The sequence below is a fragment of the Triturus cristatus genome, chromosome 1_1 (assembly GCF_964204655.1).
Source record: "Triturus cristatus chromosome 1_1, aTriCri1.1, whole genome shotgun sequence".
NCBI lineage: Eukaryota > Metazoa > Chordata > Amphibia > Caudata > Salamandridae > Triturus > Triturus cristatus.
The window spans coordinates 41,393,959-41,419,651 of record NC_140579.1 but is presented as its reverse complement, the minus strand read 5'-3'; the positions used below and the strand labels follow the sequence as shown (position 1 = coordinate 41,419,651).

General features: G+C 40.9%; 1 pseudogene across 1 annotated transcript in view; it reads right to left on the bottom strand.

The window, feature by feature from the left end:
* The window catches only part of LOC146869309 (E3 ubiquitin-protein ligase TRIM39-like), a 94,344-nt pseudogene that overhangs the window by 50,645 nt on the left and 18,006 nt on the right, over window positions 1-25,693 (bottom strand). Inside the window, exon 2 of the transcript XR_014979798.1 lies at window positions 16,840-16,935. The product of XR_014979798.1 is annotated as an E3 ubiquitin-protein ligase TRIM39-like (transcript). The remainder of the gene's footprint in view (window positions 1-16,839; window positions 16,936-25,693) is intronic.

Genomic DNA, 25,693 nt, shown 5'->3' with positions numbered 1-25,693 from the left:
GGCTGCCTCAGTGGGCGGGGCCAACCCAATGGCCTCTTGGTCCTGGTAGTGCAGTGATAATTAAACTACAGTGAGTTGGTTCAGTTTTGCAGTCATAAAACATCATATGCCTCAGTGGGTTGTTGGACAACAAGCTGCCTTCACTTGTCAATCGTTGATTGTCACCCCGATTGCAACTCCCGTTACATCGATGAAACCGATCACGGCTTCACCACAGGCCCGAGTCTTCCGGTGAGCATCTCTCGCGGCTGAGCAAAGCCGCTACAAATCCACATCTATGAGTTAGCCCCAGTGAGAGACGCCAACAGTTGCTTTACGATCTTCGGATTTTAATGGTGACAACTTGCAAACAGATGAAGGGCTGGAAAGTCCAAACACAGTGCACAGCTTAACCAGACGCGTTTCGGGAACAACGGTTCCCTTCTTCAATGGCAGCCGTTCCGCATACACCTAACCAGATCACGGCACTCTTATATTCACCTGGCTGCCTCAGTGGGCGGGGCCAACCCAATGGCCTCTTGGTCCAGGTAGTGCAGTGATAATTAAACTACAGTGAGTTGGTTCAGTTTTGCAGTCATAAAACATCATATTCCTCAGTGGGTTGTTGTATATACAATATCGTAGCATGATTACATCGCTAAAACCTTTGTTTAGGAAGGGGCTTACACCAGGCTTGCTCAGTCTGATGGATGGATAGATAACTCCAGATCCACGCATACACAACCCTAGTGAGGTACACATTCATACAGATGCACACATTAATGTGCACATTCACATACAAATCTTGTAAAGACTTACAAATGGATACAGTCCATGCATGCACAGGCTAATAGAGACACACATCCTTGAATATAAATATATATATATATATTATCTACTGGCGGTCGCCAGTAGATAGTTATAGTTAGGACCGAGTTCCCATAGGAAATCTGAAAATTATATATATATATTATCTACTGGCGGTCGCCAGTAGATAGTTATAGTTAGGACCATGTTTCCATAGGAAATCTCAAAATTCTATTTTGAATAACTTTGGCGCCGGTTGACGAATCCTCGCGAAATTTTCAAAACTAATGGGGCGGTCCGTTCAGCTCCTACCCTGAAAGTCTCGGGGTGATTCGTCAAGCGGGGGGCCGAGAAAAAAGGGGGGTCCCAAAACTCGTTTTCCCCATGCATTTTTCCGTAGGACCTTTAGACACAGCTACAGCCCGAACGGCTGAACAGAATTACTTGAAATTTGGCAGAGAGGTAGCCATAAGGCCAAGGAAGTGCATTTCGCAGGTCTGGTGTAAATCTGTTCAGTATTTCTTGAGAAAATAGCATTAAAAAGCATATCAATATCTATACGCGCGCACCGTGTGCGCACTGAGCAAGCCCTGTGCGCGCACCTTGCCGTGCGCGAGCGTAATTCTGATTGGTTGTTAGATGTCAGTAAACATTCGAATCGGTCGAAATCAGGAAGTGTCGGCCGCCATTTTGTCTGTCGCACTAAAAAGGAAAGGTGGAGACCGTGAACAGGGGGCAGGGTAGGGAGTTCTAGACCCCCTAGTCATTGTCAGGGGGGCACAGTAGGACCAACTCGGGTGTACATACACGGGGGGGTTCGACACGTACTCGGGTGTACATACACGGGGGGTTCGACTCGTACATGCGGGGGCGGGGGGGGGTACGGCGCGTACATGCGGGGGCTGGCGGGGGTACGGCGCGTACATGCGGGGGCTGGCGGGGGTACGGCGCGTACATGCGGGGGCTGGGGGGGGTACGGCACGTACCGGGCACCTGTTTGGACGTCTCCATGGTTGTTATAGGAGTTCGGTGCGGACGGTCTTTTAACCATACGGTTGTACATTCGGACGCCCGGGACGGATCGTGATTCCCCGGTCGGACTTCGCTTTTCACGTTTGTACGGTAAATCGTACGAGGACGTGTCGGACACTTTTTCCGACCCGAGGACGTGTGGGGAATTATTCCCAATGCGATTCGTATGGTCTTTTTCCCATGCGAATCATGATTGCCAGTTCGTACGGCACTTGTACGATTCGTACGGTAAAAAGACCGGATACGAGTCGCACGGGGAATTTTTTTACCGGATCGTGATCGGCACCTTAATGTCTATTTTTGGCAAAGCAAGGTCTCTCACCATACCTCTTTTTTCTGCAAATTTTTCACTCCAGAAGACATAGCTATGACCTACAATCCACACTGTGAACATGTTTCAAGGAGATCTGGATGCACTCAGAAGGTGTCTTTCAGTAGAATGGCAATATGAAAAGAAACACAGTTGGAAAATGGAGGCATACATACTTTTTTTTGATAAAAATAACTCATTGGCTGATTTAAACCATTTTACAGTTAAAACTAGGCTGTATGTTTAAATTTTTAAAAGCATGTTTTGGATTGGTTCAGAAAAATGTGTTCCCACTGAACATTACTTTGGATTTGCTGTTAGGTTTGAAAAGTCAAGCACTCTTGCTGTTTTGATTTGAAACAATGTCTGCTGAACTTCTGACCTCTCTGCTCACACCTGTGTTCCATGAGCTGTTGCTATGGTAGCAGGCAGAAGTCATGTTGGGGGAAGGGATGATTTGCAAAGGGGTTGAAAGTTGCAACCAATAGAAATGTGTGATTCCATTTGAAAAAATGTGGGAAGGACTGTGATTTTACATTAACATGTATATGTGGGAAAAAAGAGAGGGAAAAATTGCCATTTACTGGTTGTGGAGAGAGGAGAGAGGTGTACAGCTCTGAGATTCTGGCTCTGATAATCTGCTGTTTGAGTCCCACATTTCTTTCTCAACTAATTAATTTTAAAGGTGAGTTATGAGTTTGAGAGGGGAAGTATGTGGTGTATTTTGATATAAATAATAGAATTGTCATTCTTGTTTTTAAGTTGTGTTTTACATTTTGTGATTTAGGAGAAATTTAACTGTCTTGAACTAGTAAGATATTATGGAGTATGTCTTCACTGTAAGTTAAGGTGTAGTGGTATTAGTGAGGAATATTGTTTTGTGACTAGAATTACATCATGAGTCTGTCTGCACACAGGATTTTTTTACAGAGATTTAATTTGTGTTGCTCTTGTTCTGTTAGCCTTGCACTCGCAGAAAAGGGGTCGTTTATTATGTTAAAGTGTGATGGTTAGCATTCAGCAGAAATCATTTACTGATCAGTGAGAGGCAAATGCAAACACATTTGAAAATAGTATGGTACATTTTCCTACCACTTTAAAAGTTGTGTTTAACATTTTATGTTAAGGAAGATATTTAAGTGGCTTGAACATGTTATATATTATGGAGTATGTCTTCATTATAAGTTAATGTGTACTGGTATCACTCAGGAATACTGTTTTCTACCTAGAATCATACCATGAGACAGTGAGCACATAGGAAATGTAAAGAGAGATTTCATTCCGGTTGGTCTTGCTCTATTACCCTTGCACTCGCAGGAAAGGGGCAGCTTGTTTTTTGTAACACTCTAGTCTAATCAGTCACCCTCTAACACATGATCATGGTCTCAAGGAGCTGTTAGGACATGTGCTCCTTTCTGCCTGTCTAAACTAGAAGGAACATGTGTCAGTCTGTTACAGTAATTATCACTTGCTCTACCCCAGTAGTAAATGTGCTTTCAAATTGCCAAAGGAAATATTGCTTTCTGCCTAGAATGAGAGCATGAGTCTGTGTGCATACAGGAATTGTTGTCAGCGTTTTAATTTGTGTTGCTGTTGTTCTGTAAACTTGCACATTCAGGAAAGGCTCAGCTTGTTTTCTTCCAATGTGTTGGTTAGCAATCAGCAGAAATCAGTATCTCAAAAATGTGATGCAAATGCAAACACATTTGAAAATAGCATGGTAGATTTTTCATCAATTCTTGCAATGGCTGAGGTGGTTCCTACATGTTGAAAACTCCAATTAACCCTTACCACACATGTACTCTTACACACATGTCTGTACTCTTCATGCAGTTGTGGGAGTCTCCATGCAGAAGTCTCTTGCAGCTGACAATACACAGTCTCCAGAAACACACTCTTTGCACACACGCAGCAGCTTCTGCTACACTCCCATGTGTATTAGTCAGCTCTGTGTGCTGTTTCAAATAGCAGTGTGTAACGCAAACAGATTCTAAATCACCAAGGCTCATTTCCTTTGCTCTAGTCTAATCAGTCATCCTCTAACACATGGTCATGGTCTCAAGGAGCTGTTAGGATATGTGCTCCTTTCTGCCTGTCTAAACTAGAATGAACATGTGTCAGTCTGTTACAGTAATTATCACTTGCTCTACCCCAGTAGTAAATGTGCTTTTAAATTGCCAAAGGAAATATCGCTTTCTGCCTAGAATCAGACCATGAGTCTGTGTGGATACAGGAATTGTTGTCAGCGTTTTAATTTGTGTTGCTGTTGTTCTGTAAAACTTGCATATTCAGGAAAGGCCCAGCTTGTTTTCTTCCAATGTGTTGGTTAGCACTCAGCCGAAATCAGTATCTCAAAAATGTGAGTCAAATGCAAACACATTTGAAAATAGCATGGTAGATTTTTCATCAATTCTTGCTATGGCTGAGGTGGTTCCTACATGTTGAAAACTCCAATTAACCCTTACCACACATGTACTCTTACACACATGTCTGTACTCTTCATGCAGTTGTGGGAGTCTCCATGCAGATCTCTCTTGCAGCTGACAATACACAGTCTCCAGAAACACACTCTTTGCACACACACAGTAGCTTCTGCTACACTCCCATGTGTAATAGTCAGCTCAGTGTGGTGTTTCAGATAGCAGTGTGTAACGCAAACAGATTCAAAATCACCAAGGCTCATTTCCTTTGCTCTAGTCTAATCAGTCACCCTCTAACACATGGTCATGGTCTCAAGGAGCTGTTAGGACATGTGCTCTTTTCTGCCTGTCTAAACTAGAAGGAACATGTGTCAGGCTGTTACAGTAATGATCACTTGCTCTACCCCAGTAGTAAATATGCTTTCAAATTGCCAAAGGAAATATCGCTTTCTGCCTAGAATCAGACCATGAGTCTGTGTGGACACAGGAATTGTTGTCAGAGATTTAATTCATGTTTCTTCTATTTTGTAAGAGTTTGACTCGTAGGAAAGGATCAGCTCATGTGATAGGATTTGAAAAGTTGTTTTTTTAAAAATGTAATGAATTTAAATTACATAAAGGTATTTTTTTTTAGTTTTTTGCAGGTATTGGTGAGCAACAGTGAAAAAATACAAAGATGCCTATAAAGTCAAGATAAACAAAAGAAAAGAAACAACAACTATATTTGAAGACGACTGATAAAAAAAAAATAGGAGGCGAAGCACGTGTTGGAAAACAGAAAAAGTCTTCTGGTAAGCAAACTAAAGAATTTTTAAAAAATATCTTAAAAAAAAAAAAAAATGATCGGAAGATACATTCAAACAGTGTTTCAAGTACAAAACAACAACAGAGTCGACAGCAAAAACAAAATGCTAATATAGACTCAGAAGTTAGGAAGAGTGACTTAACACGGAAAATAGATTTTAAAAACATTCGTCGAAAAATGTTTCAGAGAAGAGTGATGTTAAATTTGCTGAAGGATATGAAAAAAATATAAGAAAAAAACCAAATTTTATAAGAAAAAGAAATTAATTGAAAATATTGTTACCAAGGCATTAGAAATAAAAAAAAAACTATTCATTTTAATTTTGAACAGGATGCATAGATTAGATAAATTAGTGAATGCAATGAAGTAACAAAGCAAAAGGAAAAGAGAAGTAAAAAAAAAAACTTTTGTAAAGTGTTCTTAGGAGAATGGAAACATAGTTCAAGTACTGAACCATTTTTTAATGAAGAGAGTTATTTTCAAAGTAATAGTTTGTTGCATGCAGTTGACACCAATGGTAGAGCTTATGAAGTTAAGGATGGTTGTGTAATGGAAAAGGAGAAAATGGTTCCAAGAAATGAGGAACAAGTGATGGCTGATGAGGTTATGGGGAGACGTCCTAAAGCCCCAGTGTACACTTGGAATTGTAGTAGTATTTGTACTGTGCGTCAGGAATCTATTGATAAATTACGTGACTTTCTAAGAGAATATAGTAAAAAGAGTGTTAAACAGAAAATTAAGGTGCTTCAAAGACTAGATCCATGCAGAGCGAGAGAGAATACTGGTTTGCAAGGACATTCTCTGGCTTGTCTATCTCGGAAAGTGTGTCAAAGTGTTTTTCACCATTTTAGGATGTTGGCTGTTCATCATACTGAAATGAGAAAGTTTGTGAGAACATTGTATTTTGCTAAAAGTCCAGCACTAAAGTTAAATGAGTTGAATAATGCTCTGTTCCGTGGATCTGTATCAGATGTAGTGAAGGTTACTGATGAAATTCAGTTTTGTTACTTTGGTCCAGAACAAGAAAGTGCAGAAAATGACACAGTTATTGATGAAAATGTGGAAGAGAATGTAGAACTCGCTGTTAGTAAAAATTTTGATGATGTAATGACAAAACTTGCTATCTTCTCTAATGAAAGACCAAATATTACTTGTATATGCTGCCGGAGAAGCCATTACAAAAATCAAACAAGGAATGTTGATCTATATAAAAAAAGTGAAAATGAAGATAATTATAAGTGGAAAGATTTTGCAACATATATATTTCTGGAAAATTGTTTTGATTTGGGTGAAGATCAGCGTATTTGTAAATACTGTTATAACAAGTTAGAAGAAAATAGAATGCCAGCTAGAGCTGTACATAATAATTTAGAATTGGTTGATATTCCTCCAGAACTTTCTGATTTAAATACGTATGAGTCTATACTCATTCAATGTGTCCATCCGTTTCAGACCATAGTGCGTATGGAGCCAAAAACTGGTAAATTACCTCCTTCGGATTTACAGAGAGGTTTAAAAGGAAGAGTTGTCTATTTGCCATTAGATTTGAAAAAAAATATGGAAACAATTGATGCAGATACTTTGTAAACTGAACCATTAGTTATTCTGGTTAATGGTGTACCTACAAAGAATAAGAAAATTTGGCAGGAGCTGGTGGATGTACGAAAAGTACAAAGAGCAAATTTGTATTTGAAAAAAAATAATAAATGGTATGAAGCCATTTATATGGATGAAGAAGAAATACTAGAAGACACAGGAATACCAACTGGGCAACTTGAAAAAGTGGATAAGTCAAAAGAAGAAGAAATTTATGAACATTTCAGCATACATCCTCTACATTCTAAAGAAGTTATGGGAAACGCTATTGATCTGTTTCAGATGAAGAAAGCACAAGGAACTCCCGTGAGTGTATGGGAGGAGAGCTTGGAAGCTCGTTGTTTTCCCCAGCTGTTTCCTACAGGAGAAGGAGGACGATATGATGAACGTCCAGTACAGATTCCTGCTTCTGAGTATCGGACTACAAGACTATATGCTGAAGATCCGAGATTTCATCAAAGTATTCCTTATTTGTTCCATCTTTTATTTGAAAGTGACTTGTCAGCACTATCTTATGCAGTAAATCACATTTTGAAAACTGGAGTACATCTATGTAATGTGACTGCAAAGGATTTTATGAACAAAGTGCCACAGCGAGATGATCATTTGGAATCTCAATTGATCAATTTGATGGCTTGTCAGCGTGGGACGAATGAATATTGGTACCGACGCCATGGAGAATTGAAATGTATGTTACGGAATTTAGGAACTCCTACATGGTTCCTTACCCTAAGCTGTGCTGAGTACGCTTGGGATGATCTTCTGGATTTTCTTCGAGAGGCAAATTCAAATATTGAAAACATCCAATACAAGACAGCAGGAGAATTGTGCTCATTGAATCCGGTTAATGTTTGCAGATATTTCAATCATAGATTTGAGGCTATGATGTCCTTCATCTGCAATAAAAAAAATCCACCTCTTGGAGAAGTTGTGGATTTCTTTTGGAGAAAAGAGTACCAAGCCAGAGGTGCTCCTCTTATTCATATGCTGTTGTGGATCAAGGATGCTCCAAAATTTGGAACAGATTCTGATGATGCAGTTTTAAGTTTCATCGAAGGACATGCAACATGTGCTATACCTAAAAGCACAGAAGAGAAAAATTTAAAAGAGCAAGTTTTACGATTCCAAAGTCATCGGTGTGGAAAATACTGTCGACGGAAGTACAAGAGTAAAGATAAATTCTACACAAAATGTCGATTTGGATTTCCACGACCTGTTCTTTCAAAAGGAAGAGTAAACAGTTTTATGTCAGCTGTGCGACATACTATTACAAGAAAATCGCCTAATAATACCTACAACCTAAGAAGAAAAGAAGAGTCAAAATATATAAATGACTACAACCCAGTCAATTTATCCATGTGGAATGCTTACATGGATATACAGTATGTGGCTGACAATTCTATTGCTGTTGCTCGCTATGTCACATCTTACATCACTAAATCTGAGAAAACGGAATTGAAGGAAATGTGGGAAGAGATTTCTCACGAGAAGACTGTCAGTAAGAAGCTATACAGTTTCAGTTTAAAGATGTTATCGCATCGAGAAATTGGATCCTACGAATGCTCAGATAGGTTATCATCTGCAAGTCTGTACTCCAAATCCAGAAGAATAATTTGGGCAAGTTTAGGCCTTGCAGGAATGCGAAATCGGGTACTGAAATCTATTCGAGAAATTGAATATTTAGCAGAGTTCGAACCAGAAAGTACAGACATTTTAAGAACAAACATGTTGGACACATATTATCCACAAAGAAGTCATCACCTTGAGAATATGTGTCTCTATGAAGCGCTGCAGAACTTTATTTTTAAACGGAATGTCACAGAAGATATCAACAATGGAAAATATAAAGTCATTGGTGAGGAAGGATGTTTGGTGAAGCAAACAAAAGGAAGTTTGATAAATCACCGGAAGCTGAGTTGCGACACTCCTGATAAAAAGGAATTTTACTACTTGGCACTTTTGCAGCTGTTTAAACCATGGCGTACAGAGGAGGAACTACTTGGAGAATTTCAGAGCTATGAAGATTCCTTCAATGCTAGCAAAGACAGCGTCGAATGCAGTACTTTCACAACTTATGTTCAAATGTTAAATGAAGAAATTGAACAAGAAGCAACAATTGCAGCTGAAGTAGCTAGAGACAGTTCTCAAGACAGTCAAAGTTCTGGGACATTCAGTCAAGATCCTCTAGGACAACCGATCATTGAAAATGAAGCAGCAATAGCCATGAACGAAGTGGAAACAGCTATGAATCAAGCTCAGGAAGATTTAGTAGACTTAACATATTTGGAGGAGCAACTGAATGAAGAACAAAAACAAATTTATGAAGAAGTCAGACAAAAAATTGATCACGGATTACTACATGAAAATAAAGAGTGCTCATGCACATCTTTTGAACCAATGAGAATGTATGTAAGTGGACAAGCAGGAACTGGAAAAAGTTTCTTAATTAATGTAATTAGAAGCTACCTACAGAAGAAAATGGATTCCATTTTGTCTTGTGTTGTTACTGCTCCAACTGGGTTAGCAGCGTATAACATCAAAGGAGTTACCTTACATCGTTTGCTAATGTTACCAGTAGAGCATGAGAACAAAATACAGTACCACAAACTAGCAGGAGAAGCATGCTTGGAAGTTTAAAGAGTATTGAAGAAAATGAAAGTACTCATTATTGATGAGGTAAGCATGGTATCAAACTTAATGCTTGCCTTTGTGCATTTAAGAATGCAGCAAATTCTGAAGACAGAGTTTGACGTCCTATTTGGAGGAAAACACGTCATAGTTTTTGGAGATCTTTTGCAACTTACTCCAGTTAAAGGACAACCGGTATTCCATACACTTACACATGAAGACACAAAAAAGTCATTAGGAAGTATAGGCAATGTAAATATTTGGACATATTTTGAGTATAAGGAACTCATTACCAATATGAGGCAAGCAAATGATGAGTACTATGCAAGTATTCTGAAAGATATAAGAATTGGACTACTCACAGAACATGGCAGAAAAGCATTACAGAGTCGATTGCTGAGTAATTTGTTTCCAACAGAACAAATAGTTCCAGAGAAAATATACAAGGAAATTGCAGAAAAAAATACTGTAATCTGCTTAATGCCAACACTGCATGAATGTTCTATATTCAATCAAGAACTTTTGAAATTGGAAAATGAAGAGATTATAAAACTGGAAGCTGTGGATAAAATAGAACATGAACGAATAACTGTTATATTGACAGGCAAATTGGGTACTAAATTGGATTCTCTGGAGAAAAACATTTCAAAAACAGCAGGTTTGGAAAAGAATCTTTTGTGTATGAACTGTAGAGTAATTTTAAGACGGAATTTGGATGTAGAGAAAGGTTTAGTGAATGGAGCTATGGGAAGAGTTGTGGGTTTTATTAATTACCAGAAAAAAGTTGGAATTGAATGTTTAAAAATAAAATTTGATCAGATACAAGAGGTTAAAGACATTTGTCGTTGTTCAGTTCGTTTCTTGCTTGTGAAAGACTTATATGTGCGTAGGAAGCAGTTTCCGTTTTCTCTAGCATATGCTGTAACTATTCACAAGTCTCAAGGATTAACTGTTGATAGTGCTTTTGTAACCATTGGATCTAGTGTGTTTAAAGAAGGTATGGCATATGTTGCTTTGTCACGCGTGAAAAAATGATCTGGTTTATTCATGATAGACTTTGATGACTCAAAAGTAAGTGCTGATGCAAACTGTGTAAAGGAGTATAATAGATTAAGAAGAAGCTATGCTCCTCATTTAGGTCAGTATCCTTTGTTTGAAAAACGTGTTGTTTGTTGGAAAAGGAGAATTGAGAATATCTGTAATGAGGATGTACAGAAGAGAAAACAAAAAGATAGTGATGTGACTGCAAGCAAAAAGAAAAAGGACAATGCTGAAGAGGTTGTTGGTTGTCATTTTGAAAATAGCTCTGGTGTCAACTGCTACGCAAATGTAGTGCTGAATGTTGTATTTTATCTTGAATTTTTGCAAGAGCAGATAACACTAAATCAAGAAAAAAGATTCTGTTCTTTGCTGAGTCTCCTCTATGAGAAGCTGAGTAATGATAAAACTAAAATAGAAAGTGCTTCTGATGTTAGAAATCTTTTAGATGCATGTTCTGGACGTACACAGTTTACACAAAATGTCCAGCAAGATGCACAGGAATTCTTGATGTATATCCTGATGGTACTGGAAGATGAAGGGGTAGAAGTAGAAAATGTATTTGGTGTCTCTTATAAATGGGAACATTGTTGTGATAACTGTATGAACACAAGCAGTAGTAATGTTGATTCTGAAAGGTTCATATATTTACCATTACCAGAGAGTAAAACAGTGACTTTTAGTAAATTAGTTAAAGATGCTAATCACAACATGGAATGTTCTCAATGTAAATCAGACATGTTGTCAACGTTATTTTTAAAGAAATATGGACAGCATGTAATTTTAATGATGCAACCTTGTAGAGCTGATGGTTCAAAACTGGACACTTTAATAAAGAAGTTTACAGGACAACAATTATCAATATCTGGAAAAACTTTTGTTGCAGTTGCAATAATTTTTCATGATGGGCCTTCTATAACTTCTGGTCATTACACAGTTTATCTTAAATGTGAAAAAGGATGGACACTGTGTAATGATTCTCAATTGATTTTCAAGCAACGTTTGCCTTATGATTTACCCAATTGTTACCTAATTTTTCTGAAACCCAAATTTTAAATACTAACATCATCATTGGGAGAAAGCATTATTAAAATTTAAAAGGATTTAAATTGGATATTTCGCTCAAAAGAGATTTTAAACTTATCATTTGGCCGTAAGGAAAGGTAAAACAAACAATTGTGGACTTCTTTAACCCCTTCAGTGCCCATGACGAGCTGGACTCGTCATGGGCCGCGGTGGCGCTGTGCCCATGACGAGTCCAGCTCGTCATAGACCCCGCCCGCTAATTCAACGGCCGGCACAGGGCGGGGAAAGGGGCGGGCACTGAAGGGGTTAACAGATATTATTTTGGAAGATGTTCTTTTGCAACAAGGTTTACAGACGTTATTTTTTGGAAATTGTTATTCTTCTTAAAAGGTATTTTTAACATTTCTATTAAGGTATGTTTTAGTGAGGATACATTTGGGGCTTTTTTAAACAATCTTTCAGATTGTTTTTTTTTTTGCCCGCTGTTAAATGATGAATACAATTGATTTCACTATTTTCAGTGAAAATCAAAACATTCTGAAAACAGCAAAAAAAGGGCAAAAAATTGCTTTGCTAAATATGAAAAAACATGTACTGTTTAATAAAGTGTATTGTTGAATATTAATACTTTTTTTCAGAACGAGAAAGAAAATTTAGAAGATGTTATTCAGTTATCTTTGCAATTAAATAAAAACATTTAAATCTAAATTATTTATTTTGATGGTCAGGTAAGTTTAACATATCTGTATGTGTCACTGGTTTCGTTTCATGCTTCCTTTTCTTCACCTCTCCTTACTCTACTTTTCTCATTTCTCTTCTCACTCTCTCTTCCTGCTTTACTACTCTTTTGTAACTTCCTCACTCCTTCTATACTACTCCCCTACCTTTACTACCTCCATCACTAATTTTTCATCCATGTTTCTTTTTCTGTATCCATATGTCTTAGTCTTGTTAACTGCCTTACTCCTTGTCAGTTGTTTGCTCTCTGTGTCTGTATCTGTCACTCTTGATTTGTCTGTTTCACCCTTAATTTCCTTAACATCTCTGGGGCACATTTACAAGCCACCTGCGCCACCACTACGTCAATTTTCTTGACGTACTAGTGGCGCAGGGTGCTCCTCTATATTTACAAGGAGAGGATAAGCCTCTCTGTGTGTCTTTTCCTCTCCTTGTAAATACAGCCAATTCAAATGCAGCACTAAAATGAGCTATTATGTTTTTTAGGTACCTATACATAAATACTGATGCAGAGTTTAAAGTTTAATAGGAAAACTGTCTTACGTTCATCTGTGAAATGTACACCATCTCTTTTTTAATTACTTTGCCACTCCCCTCTCTTTCTCAAGGAGTTCCTGAAGGTTTACTAAAGGTGAAAAAAAATGTTGTTTTTTTAAAAAAAAAACATTGGGTGCGCGCACTCTAAAAAAAAAAAAAAAGAAATAGATTGTAAAAAACAAGTTGTGGTGTTTTGATTTTAGGTGGCTCTAAAAAGAGCCCTTGAGTTAATGTAGGGACAGAGGAAGAGAAAAACGAAAAAAAAAAATAAGAAAATTATGGCCTCTCGCAAGGATGCTCCTCAAATTTTCTTTGAATGAGATCAATACTGCTCTCACCCAAAGTAATAAGACGACCACAATCCATGCAGTGAGTACTCATCCTCAAAAAACAAGGACGAATATCCAGAGGTGTGGTAGAAGGTGAAGGCACCACTGCAGAAGAAGTGCTTGCCTGAGCTGCCGAAGATGTGCTCGGCTGAGCTGCTGCAGATGTCGTCAGCTGAGCAGGTGGAGGATTTGCTCCAGAAGCTCGACGAAAAGTCACTGGATGCATTTTCTCAACGTGCCTCGTCATAGTATGAATACTAAAAGAATACTTCTTGTTAGGATTCCCACGTGACAAGACGCACTGACACAGTTTGCAGGTGACCTTTGGTGCATTCACCTTCTTTTGTCCCTCTGGAAAAGTGAAAAACTGCCATATAAAGGAGTCTTTCTGCTTCCTCTGCCTCTGTCTCTCAAGAGTGTTCTGCTCACTCTCAGAAGATGGCTGCTGCTCTGCCATTGTATCTCAACACACAGATTAGCTCCTTCTCCTAGGGAATCAGAACTAACAATGAGGGGGGTGGGTGTGATTTTGAAAGAATCTGGAAGTGAAAGTACTTTGAACCAATGAAAAGTGATGTTTCTGGATCACATGACTTGCCATGAGGGGATTGGGTGTGGTGTTGAAACAATCTGAAACTGAAAGTAATGAAAACCAATTAGAAGTGTTGTTTTATTCATCACATACCCCGAGGTGCGCGCACCGAGCAAGCTCCCTGCGCGCACGGTACAATTACGCATGCGCGAACGCGTATGCGCGCATGTGCTTACGTACTATGCGCGTACGTAACGCGCATACGCAGCACGCGCGTATGCGTAAACGTCAGCACGCGTACTCTACGCGTATACGGAAGTGTACCGCGTGGAGTACGTACGACGCACGTAAGCGTGCATACGTACGCATGCGTACTAGGTGCGCGCTCCGAGCGCGCAGTAATACGTATGTATGTGTACGTAAATAACGTACGCCGGAATTCATGAAAAATTTACGCAAAAGTACTAGGTGCGCGCTCTGAGCGCGCACCCCAAGAATTTATATAAAAAATAAAAAAATGGACATAACTTAATAGACGATATTAACTATGCTGTTCAACTTTAAATTAAATAAAACTTTAAAAAAAAATAAGCCACACCAAATTAAAGGATACAGATAATATATAAATGTATACATAGGGAAGTTTTTTAAAAAGAAATATTTCAAAAATATAATAAAAAAATAAAAAATTAGCATTTAAAAAACCATTGAAATTCACTGAAAAAACCATAGGTTTCACACACGTTATAGTTAGGAATTAGCATTTAAAAAACCTTGCAAATTCACTGAAAAAACCAGAGGTTTCACACACGTTATAGTTAGCTGGACATTTTACTCGTAAAAAACCAATGAAATTCCCCCGTTATAGTTAGCTCAGCTAACTATAACTCGCGCGCCCGCAATCCACTGCTGATGACGTCACATATTACATCACTCATGACATGGTCAGTGACATCACTCATGACATCACTGATGACATCTCAAATGACATCACTGATGACATCACTGATGACATCATCTAGTGAGTATGTGTTTTTGAAAAATTTCAATATGTTTAATATATATAGGGAAAGGCCTGTTTAAGAATGAGTGGGTGTACAAGTATGTAAATGGATGATTTTCTGTGGTGCATAACATGATTCTTTAAGTTAGTCATTAAATGTATCTTACTGCAGACTAGTGAGTAAACTGTGTAAATGTATGTATGTGTCTGTATGTTGGTGTATAAGTGGCTGCATGGTTTTGAGAACAGCTATATGAGTGTCTATATGAGTTATTGATTGCTTGTGTGAGTATCTGTATGGGTTCATGAGTGTTTGTGTGGGTAGGTTGTGTGTCATTCTATGCATAGATGTGTGAGTGGGTGATTCTATGGGTGCATGGTTTTAAGAGTGCATCTGTGACGGACTGTATGGTTGGATAAATGCATGTATGGGTGTGTTAGGGATTGAATGTATATCTTAGTGGCACGTGTGACTAACTACATATGTGAAAGGCAGTATATATGAGTGTAAGAGTATATAAGTGGGTATATGTGAGAGTGTGTGATTGTGAGAGTGGCTGTATGGATGAGTGTGTGCTTGTATCAATGATTGTATAAGAGCGTAAGAATGTGATACTATTTTTATAAGTAAGTGAACTTGAGTGTGTTTCACTGCCTAGGTGAGTAAATGGGAGTGTGATTATTTGCATGATTGAGTAAGTGTGAGAGCACCTCTATGGATGATTTGTAGTGTGTGAGTGTCTATATATGTGTGTGTATAAATTCATATGATACTTTTGTATGAAGTGACTGTAAGTATGAGTGACTGTACAGGTGAGTGTGTGGAGGTGTATGTAGACCTAAGAGTTATTAATTGTGTATGTAGTTATTGGTATTGCAGTATGTATGGTTTTGAGAATGGAACTCTTACATTTTTAGTCGGTGTATCAAAGGTTATATTAGAGTGTGAGAAGATGTGCTACTCTATCACAAGGATGATGTCATCAGTGATGTCATCAGTGATGTCATTTGAGATGTCATCAGTGATGTCATCAGTCATGTCACTGACCATGTCATGAGTGATGTAATATGTGACGTCATCAGCAGTGGATTGCGGGCGCGCGAGTTATAGTTAGCTGAACTAACTATAACGGGGGAATGTCATTGGTTTTTTACGAGTAAAATGTCCAGCTAACTATAACGTGTGTGAAACCTCTGGTTTTTTCAGTGAATTTGCAAGGTTTTTTAAATGCCAATTCCTAACTATAACGTGTGTGAAACCTAAGGTTTTTTCAGTGAATATATATATATATATATATATATATATACTCACCCACAGATGCATATAAAATCTCACTGTTGTGTAACTCCAGACTTATGCATATACATACACAGATGCACACATGTATTTGCACACTCACAAATGCCACCGCTCATTGAGATATACAAACCCATAGGCAGGCCCTCACATATGCAAGTAAAGCCCACAGCCACTAAATCCAGATTAAAGCATACACAACCCTCAACCACACATGCACATAGACAAGCACATGTATTTACATACTCTGTGTCTCAAAATCTATATATGCATATGCAGACACACACAAGCACTAATCCAAGCCCATAAAAAAGACAGACATAGAGATGCGCAGACATGCATGCACTCCCAAAGATAACTCCAGGACCATCCATACATGAACACACACTTAGACACGTACACCTAAGCATGAACCTACACACACACACACACACATATGCACACACACACATACTGGTACATACTCACAGCCACACAATGCGACACCTGTGCACACATATACACACCATGTAAGTACTACTTTAAGGTCAGAAAAGTAATTCTTGATTTTAAGTATTTTTTAGGATGAGCCCATGGCCGATTTCACCCCCAATATCCAAGTGCAGTGACTCCGGTCAGTATATTTATTTGGTGGGGACCATGACCCAGTTTGTAGGGTGACTCATCAGCCTCTGTGTTCTTGAACTCTAAGAGGCCACAAAAAGACATGGGCATGGACATATACAGACACACAGAGACACAGCACTCACTGCAGCCACTCACCCTCATGGTTTTATATTGTTCCTCTTCCTTGACTTTAGACTCCAGAATATATTCCTCCTCTTTCTTCAGGAGACGCAGCCACTCTTGAAGTTTTGCCTGCAGGGATGAGAGCGCAAGAAATGAGTGAGGATCAGTAGAGTGCGGTCTTACTTACAAAACAGAGTCACTACAGCACCTGCCACATGGACCCATATGGTACGTACCAGTCATATATTAATAATGTAATTATCAGCCACACAAATCCAGATTGTAAGCACCAGCCCTAAGGATCACAGAGAAGGACACAGACAAAGGTGTCAGTGTTTTGGCTCCGTTCATGAATGTGTTACATCTACATCTCATTGACTGAATAAACATATCAGGACCTCGTTCTATACAGGTGCCAGCCACATGCAGGGTCTGTGACAGAGAACAGACACAGGAAGAGAGCAGGTACCAAACCCAGGCAGGGTCTGTGACAGAGAACAGACAGACACTGGAGGAGTGCAGGCACCAACCCCAGGCAGGGTCTGTGACAGAGAACAGGCAGACACTGGAGGAGTGCAGGCACCAACCCCAGGCAGGGTCTGTGACAGAGAACAACCAGACACAGGAAGAAGCAGGCACCAACCCCAGGCAGGGTCTGTGACAGAGAACAAACAGAGACAGGAGGAGTGCAGGCACCAACCCCAGGGAGGGTCTGTGACAGAGAACAGACACAGGAAGAGAGCAGGCACCAACCCAAGCCAGGGTCTGTGACAGAGAACAGACAGATACAGGAAGAGTGCAGGTACCAACCCCAAGCAGGGTCTGTGACAGAGAACAGACAGACACTGGAGGAGTGCAGGCACCAACCCCAGGCAGGGTCTGTGACAAAGAACAGACAGACACAGGAAGAGTGCAGGCACCAACCCCAAGCAGGGTCTGTGACAGAGCACAGACAGACACTGGAGGAGTGCAGGCACCAACCCCAGGAAGTCTGTGACAGAGAACAGACAAAGGAAGACTGCAGGCACCAACCCCAGGCAGGGTATGTGACAAAGAACAGACAGACACAGGAAGAGTGCAGGTACCAACCCCAAGCAGGGTCTGTGACAGAGAGCACACAACCAAAATGAGAGAGCGGGCACCAAATGTGTACATGGTCTGTGACAGAGAACAGACACAGGAAGAGAGCAGGTACCAGCCTCCTACAGGGATGGTGACAGAGAACAGACATAATGATAGAGCAGGTATCAGACTCCTACAGGTTCTCCGAAAGAGAACAGACAGGCACAACAGGACAGCAACCAGCCTCATAAAGGGTCTGTGACAGAGAAACAGAGTGCCAAAGTGACAGCAAACACGTGCCCCATACAGGGTTTGCCACAGAGAACAGACAGTCATTGCAAGAGAACAGGTGCCAGCCTCTGTGACACAGAACATACATATTGAGAGCATGTATCAGACTCATACAGGGTGTCTGATGGAGAACACACAGTCACAGGGAGAGAGCAGGTACCAGCTTCATACAGGGTCTGTGATAGAGAACAGACAGCAGACACCATGCAGAGTAGAAGACATTAAACAGGCAGCGAGAGAGAGTGAGCGCAGACATAAAGCCCTTTCAGGGTCTAGGCCAGGAGTCAGGCTGTTGTCCGCAGAGAGTCTGCAACAGAGCAGGTTCCAACCCTTTACAAGGTCTGAAAAAGGAATCAGACACCAGCCTCTTACGGGGTCTGCAAGAGAAAACAGGCAACAGGCTCATAAAGGGGTCTGTGTCAAGCAAGCTGCCAGAAAAAGAGAACAGACACCTGCCCTTTAGAGGGTCTGCAAGAGGGAGCAGGCACCGACCTAATCCAGGGCTGCAGCTGGGAACAGGCAGGATTAGTGAGAGAGCAGGGAATACACTGATGCAGAGTCTGCAACAAGGAACAGGCAGCCAAGAAAACAGACACCGACCCCAAGCATGGCAGCAGTTAGATCGAGACTGTGAAGAGTAGCGGCAAAGGTTTCGGCGCAGTGTCCATGTGACAAACTGGTTTCCTTTTACTATCCGTGCCGGGGTTATCTTCTCGTGCAGGAGACCCGCACCAGGAGCCCCCTTGCTCTCAAGCAGAGCAGAGCAGATTGAGATGCACGCAGAGTGGCCCCGCTTTTAACCCAAATAGATCTCCCTCCGATGACCAGCCCATGACACTACTAAAGGGTTGTGGCAGACGAGTATAGTAGTGGGGTAGATGTTGCCTCAAACTCAGAGAGGAGAGTGGCTGATACTACCTTCTGACTCTGAGTAGTTTGTCATATCTGGACTCCATCTGTATGTATGACATGTGCAGCATGCATGTTGTGACACAGATCTGTACAGCGCTGTATTACAATTACAGGGCCTCACGGTGCTGTCAGGCTTAGACACCTAATATGTGAGGTGAGGTTCCCATGTGGGGTGACAGGAGTCTTATCTGTGTGAAATGCTTTCTGTTGTAGGGGGTTTTAAGGATCACAGGACACCTCCAAGGTAGATGATAAGTAGATTTATTCCAGTGAAGAGCATAGACCCCCAGATGTATCCTCCCTGCTCCACAGCCCAGTCTCTCTGAGGAATCCACAATCTAGAATCCCCAGTGAAACTCCGTTGCTAGGAAACTGTGGATTGCATGACAACAAGAAATACATCAGAGATCCCCATACATGAAATATAACACATCTCCCCATTTAAACATTCAACACAATTTTTTTTTTTTTTTTTTACAATTGCTACATCTAAAAATTTTCATTATCCATAAACATTTTAGAATTATCATACCTACTAGAAGAACTTAACCCTTTTCAAAATGACCACCTCAATCACACAAATAATCCTCTAACTTCTTGGGTTTATGTTTCACACGCTCACTTAGTTTCCTTTTGGACCTTACAGGAACCTCTTGAGTTTTGTTGCAATGAGTATTCTTATCCAACCACACTTTCACTTCTGTCTCAATGCACTTTGTAATCCTTCGTGTGTTCCACCATTTACCATCCGAAAGCTCTACTGAATCTCCTCTCACATTTATCACTTCCTTTGGATCAGAATACTTTGACCCACCCTTTTTAGTCATGCCTCCAGAACAAGACCTCACCACATCCCCTTTTCTAATAACCACAGTAGCCCTGGTTAATTTGTCATTATGCCTCTTCTGGTAAGCCTTTTGATACCTTTCAACTTTGGCACGCACTTCAGAGATTTTTGTACTTTTCTTACCACTTCTTCCCATCCACGCCGGTACTGAGATAGAGCTAGGTTCTCGTCCCTTGAGTAATTTGAACGGGGTCTCCCCAGTCACCGAATGGGGAGTGGTTCTGTAATTCCAAAGTAAATTTTTTACCTCAATTTTCCAATTCTTATTGGCAGATAGACACAATTGTATACAATCCCCCAAAACTCGGTGGAAGCGTTCTACTAATCCATTACCCCTAGGATGATATACCGGAGTTTTCAAATGCCTTATGCCCATTCTACCAAGAAAATCACTGAATTCCTCAGAAGTAAATTGGGGCCCATTGTCCGACAACACCTCCGCAGGACTACCCTCTCTCCTAAACACCTCATCACAGAATGAAATTACGGTACTAGATTTGACCTCCCTTACAAATGCCACTTCAGGCCATTTTGAATAATAATCCATCATGACAATGGCATATCTTTCTGATGGTGGAAGACAATCAAACGGGCCACATATATCTATACCTAATCTCTCCCATGGTCCACCCGGTAATTTGATGGGAGTTATAGGGGTTTCTCTCAAGACGTGAGATTTATCACTGCATGTGCAGGAAATACATTCTCTCACAAACGTCTCAATATCTCTGTCCATCCCTGGCCACCAAAAATCCTTCCTGGCCTTCCTTTTTACCGCTGACATGCCACCATGGCCTTCATGTAATAGCTCCATCAACCGTGTTCTCAATGAACATGGAACTACTAACTTATCGCATCTCCTTACAATGCCGTCAACCACAGACAATTCCTCCCATACCTCCTTAAAGCTTTTCACCGATTCAGCCAACTTTCATCCGAAGGACGTAGGTAAATGTTTTATTACCTCCATCATGTCTGCATCCGAAGCAATTGCATCCAGCCATTCCTGCTTTGTAATGGCTTTGCACACTTCCTCAATACTTGCTACCATCCATTCCTCATCCACGTAAGAATCAACCTCATCTTTGGTTACAGGCAAGCGGGATAAGCAGTCTGCATAGACATTCCTTACACCCGGCATGTACTTTATGTCAAATGAAAATTCTTGCAACCGATATAACCACTTGGCTATTCGGGGAGTAGCTCTTCCCGCTCCTGATGTAGTAAAAACATCTATCAGCGGCTTATGATCCGTGTATATTTCAAATTTTGTTCCCCACACATAGATCTTAAAATGTTGTACACCCCACCAAAAAGCAAGGGCCTCCTTCTCTATGGAGGAATAAGAAGGTTCAGCACCTTTGAGAGTTCGCGAGGCAAATGCTACCACTCTTTCCTTCCCTTTGCACCTCTGCATCAGCACAGCCCCCAAACCAAATCCACTGGCATCAGTGACGATCATCGTATCATGTTGAGGATTGAATGGACTTAGCGCAGTTGCATTGGCCACAGCTTTCTTAATGTTCACGAATGCAGATTGACATTCCAAAGACCATATGAAAGGTACCCCTTTTTTCATCAGACAGCGTAATGGATGTACTAGATTGGAGAAATGATACACAAATTTGGAATAGTACTCGGCTAAACCTAGAAATTACCTCAATTGCTCTTTATCACGGGGAGAAGGAGCTTTTTCTAAGTCAGTTACTAAAATTAACTTTGGCTTAATGCCCTCACATGATACTGTGTGTCCTAAATATTCAACAGAAGGTTGAGCAAACTTGCATTTCTGTAAACTAATGGTTAGACCAGCCGATTCCAATTTAGACAAAACTTTGAACAAAGTAGCATCATGTTGAACATTGTCATTTCCCCATACTAGTACATCATCTTGGAATACCAAAACTTTATCCATGCCCTTCAGTATAGTTTGCATTACCCTCTGGAAAACTGCAGACGCTGACGCTAACCCGAAAGGCATTCTTACAAATTGATAAGCGCCTTCTGGTGTTATAAAAGATGTCAAATGTCTCGATTCCTTCTTCAAACGCACTTGATGATAAGCGCTGGATAAATCTAATGTCGTAAAACATTTCCCACCAGCCACTGTAGATAGCATTTCATTGATGTGGGGAAGTGGATATCTGTCTACCCATATACATTTATTCAGGTCCCTCAAGTCCACACACATACGAATATTTCCCCCAGGCTTGTGCGCTATCACAATGGGACTTAACCATTCTGAGGCCTCTATCTCCTCTATTACACCCTCCTTGCACAATCTTTCCAGCTCATGTTTCAATTTATCCCTCAAGGCTAGAGGTACAGTGCGAACTTTGTGTACCTTGGGTGTGGCGTCGTCTTTTAAAATTATCTGATGTTCAAATTTCTTGAGGCAACCCAAACCCTCTTTGAATAAATTTGGAAATTTCCTTGTCCACTTGTTATCCTCACATCCGGTCAGTAATACTTGTAGGGTGAGGAAATATGAATTTTGTGATCAGTTATGTCCCCTATCTTAGACCCCAACGGCTCCATGTATATGCTATAAGTACATGTATGTTCCCTCCAGTTCCAGTTATGAAGACGCAAACACATGTGCGTCCACCGTCAACATGTCCTCTTTCAGATCCGCCATGAATGGGCCGGATATTCCATTCCTAAGTATGAAAGGCCACCGACTTTATATGGTTCATTTACTCCATTTTGCAGTTCAGGCGAGTAGGCCCTGAATTCTGCCATCAAGCCTTTTCCTGCCTTCTACCTTTGACAGCTCCAGTCTGAGCTCGCATCTGTATCCATGAACTTTGTCCTATTCCCTGCGCGGCTAACGGTGCCTGACTCGGCCTGTTTGCCTGCCAAAAGCTGTATTTCACCTTCAAGATTATCTGCTCCGCTCCTCATCCAATGCATTCCTGTCTAGTAGTTTAGGTAAACATCCTTCCAGCTACAGAGCAAAGGGCCCGGCTTCTCTGTCCTCATGCAAGTAACTCATAGCCCCTGTTACCATGGAAGATTCCTGCCCCCTCGCATCTCATGTAGACACTTAGACGCTTGTACACGCACTAACAGTCAGTATAGAATAGATTTCGTCCGAGAGACCTTTCCTTTTGGATAACACAGTTCTTTAAACATAGGATGTTAGATATGATTTGGGATTAGGTTGACTTGACCCCCCAGACTTCTGTCTCCACATGTAGAGCTAAATGTCAAGTCCCCTTCACCCCCTAGTTGCACGTCAATCACACGTCATGCGGCTGCGCGCGCATCTCTGTCAATTATTTCTGCTGACATTGCAGGATTCTCTTATGGATCCACCCATTTGTGACATCATGTATAATGACGTTTCTAGTTACGCCCAAATGTACGCCCTTTTTATTACGTATGTGTATTGTTATCTCTATTATCAGCTGTTACGCCTCTTGCATCTGTCTTAATGTAATTCTTTTCATATAAAAACGATTACCTGTCAATAATGTATTGCCTTCCCTTCCTGAACCCCCGTGGTGATGGAATATGATGCCTGCAGTTCGAACTGTAATTCCTTTGTAGAGGAATAAAGCCCTTTCAGAACCTCTAATACCACGGATTCTGCCTCTTATTTTACTGAGTTATTCTTACTAGATTTACCGCATCAAAAATAGTACAGGTAATTAAAATATTTACCACATAAAATGGCGCCCGAACAGGGACACTTTCTCATCTCACGCGCCGGAGGTGCGTTGCAGGCCCGGTCTCCTGCCACAGCTGGACGGACAACAACGCGTGCCCGCAGGATTTCCTGTATCTCCCTCCTGCCAAGCGGGGGTGACTGAGGCTGCGATCAACACCCAGACAAGGCGGTGAGAAGTGCGAAGTATCCCGACCAGAGCCTAGCTGAGAGAGCAAGATCCGAGGTATACAGAGGCCCACCAGGTTCCGAAGTTCCGCGTCGAGTCGAGTCCAGTCCAGTCCGGTCCAGTCCAGTTCAGTTCCGAGGCCTTCCGTTCCGTGCTACCCGGTGAGTACCATTGCCGGGGAGGCATTTACACGTGCACATAGTTTGTGCCGGTCAAGACGGGTTTGGGTACACAAATCCGGTCTGCACTGTTTCAGCAGTGTATCTGTACTGTTTAGCAGTATATCTAGTATGTCTTGTATATAAAATTAAGTATCATCCAGTGTTAGTATTATGCCAGTAACTAGTTTCCTATTAGTCATCATTGTTCGTTAAATGTTAAATGTTAAATGTTTTAAATACGTTCTACATGTTGTGGTGTGAATGACTGTTCATTATTGTGTTTATTGTATTAAGTGTGTTCAAGATTAAGTAACCAGATCTCAAAATGCCGCTCTTTTCGAAATTAAGACAGATCAAAACTAGAAAAGGGGTACTCGAAGAAGCTGTTCCCATTCCTCCTAGGGACACTCCAGGGTACTTTATGTATCATAAGCATGGCCTAGACGCCGTATTATTTCTTGATTTATGGGTGGACTACACCAAGGAATTACCAGAAAGTCAGAGGTGGCCCGCAGCTGGGACCTGGGATGCAGATTGCATCATGAGAGTAGAAGAAGAATTATGGAAAAAGAAAGCCAGACAGTCACAGAAAGATGCCATTGAATTATGGCGTAAAGAATCATATAGACGTACAGAAAAAGCACTCAGACAGGAAGAGAAAAGTAAGGAGAATTCAAATAAAGCCCGAGAAAATCTATTAATCGAGGAAGGTACTCGAGTAAAATCAGAACAAGTAGACAGACAAAGAAATACCCTTGTGAATGGTATGTATCCTCTTCTGGCCGAAGGGTTACCTAAGGCTATCCCGGAAATACCGAAAGACTTGCCACCTCCATTACTCCCGATAAAAGCACATCCAAAAGGGCATCCCAAAACAGCAAAAGATGTTTTCCTTTCCTCCTATTTAGATGACGTAGCTCCCGAATATGCTAATACCACACCACACAGACCGCTTGCTGATGGTGTTCAACGCCAAGACCATCCGACTGTATCCCCGCAACAACAAACTCCTACACCCATTCCCGCAGGTCCGTCCGTTTCTACCGCTTTTCCCGCATCTACAATTTCTATTTTACATCCAACAAATCCTTTCTTGCCCAGCACCTCAGATGGTGCTACAGGAGGTACGACAGACATGTTTGCCACACCGCCACGAAATAAACAGACCCTTAGAGATTTAGCACTCCAACGTACACCCCAACTAGCAACAACCGACATGTTTAAAGAACAGCTTGTGGATTGTAGATATGATCCAGTGCCAGGTAGGCAGGACAGACTGCTACTGTCATCACTACGTATACGACGAGCTACATTGTATTTACTGACGATACCAGGAATGGTTGAACACCTAGACAATATATATCACTTTGTCCAAACAGGGCGCGGCCCTGAAAGTATTAGCGAAGCTATGGAATACCAGAAAGTGGATGTACAAAAAACAACTACTACGATTTTTTATAAACTGCGTGATCAGGAACCAAGACAGGCCTGAGGCAGATCATGATACCATGCAAAAACTTGCCAAATGGGGTCAGAATATATCGGAAGAGAAACATGATAAACAGGGATGTATAGTCGCCATGTACCGAAAGATCCGCAAGGAAGTAGAGCGAATACATAAAGAAAGACGAGAAGCAGACAGAATTGAATCAGAGGGAGAGGAGGAGCAAGAATCAGAAATAGCCGCAGGACAATTAGAAACGATTGCTTATGTAGGTAGAGGAAGACCTCATAATAATACCAGATGTTTTAATGATCCAATACGTCCGACACGC